This window comes from Diabrotica virgifera, chromosome 10 (genome assembly GCF_917563875.1).
Source record: "Diabrotica virgifera virgifera chromosome 10, PGI_DIABVI_V3a".
Taxonomy (NCBI): Eukaryota; Metazoa; Arthropoda; class Insecta; order Coleoptera; family Chrysomelidae; genus Diabrotica; species Diabrotica virgifera.
The window spans coordinates 80,867,502-80,867,705 of NC_065452.1; positions in this window are offsets into that span (position 1 = coordinate 80,867,502).

Sequence of the window (204 nt, forward strand, 5' to 3'; positions counted from 1 at the left end):
AAGAAAAATTATAGTAGGTAGCAATTGAAATAGCGATGAGGTTAAGGGTGTTCCAAAAATTTCAACTCTACATGTTACAAGAATTAATAAAGAAACTACAACTGACTCTCTAACCGAGTTAATTAAAGTGAATTTTCCTGAAGCAACATGTGAAATGATTCAATCGAAACATCCAACAATTTACTCATCGTTCAAAGTAAATAT